The following is a 788-nucleotide window of genomic DNA, read 5'->3' on the forward strand; positions in this document are numbered from 1 at the left end:
CCCACCCAGGGCGCCCGACCGCGGGGCACCAGCCGCAGACGTTTGCACGGATCCGGATGGCGCCTTCCTACTCCCGATCCCCCAGCGCTTCGCCTCCGAATGCCGCCAAGCATCTCTCCCGAGGCCGACAGTCTCGGTTCTCACTTGCTCTCCATTTGCACGATTAGTGTCTGCCCCGGCCGCGCTCCGGAGGGCAAGGCTGTGTCCCTTTGGCTGCCCGCTGAGTCCCGGTGCCTCGCATAGCACCTGCCACATAGTAGGTGCGCAGAAATATTCAGGGGCAGGAAGAAGAGAGAGCACCCCAAGGCTGGGCGCCGGGCGGGCTGGAGGACCCCACGGACTTACTCTGAAGGAAGATGAGTGAGGAGCGGAGGTAACTTTCTATCCCGGGAGCAGAGCTGTCAGGTGAGAAGAGGCCACACCCAGAAAGGGCAATCCGTGCACACGAGCACATTGGAGCCTCGCCTTGGCGGGTGACAGGGTCACGGAGTGGCACCCAGGCCTCACCCGGGCTACAGGCTCCATGCGCTCCCCACCCAGTTCTCTACGGGCGGAGTCCTGGGGCAGGGCGGGGGCCAGGAGGACTCGACGTGCTAGCCTGCTCCCTCAGAGCTCTGGGGATCTGTGGGGACAACCCCTGCACCCCCAGGTGCCACGCGGAGGCCCTGACACTGGATACTGGCCCTTTCTTCCCCCAAGGCCCTCGCCTCCTGCCCTGTTGGGGGCCGCCTTGGCCCCGTGCCCACCCCGGGGTGTGAAGTGCTTCCCGAGGGCGGCCCCGGGGAAGG

This window comes from Myotis davidii, unplaced genomic scaffold, assembly GCF_000327345.1.
Source record: "Myotis davidii unplaced genomic scaffold, ASM32734v1 scaffold1717, whole genome shotgun sequence".
NCBI lineage: Eukaryota > Metazoa > Chordata > Mammalia > Chiroptera > Vespertilionidae > Myotis > Myotis davidii.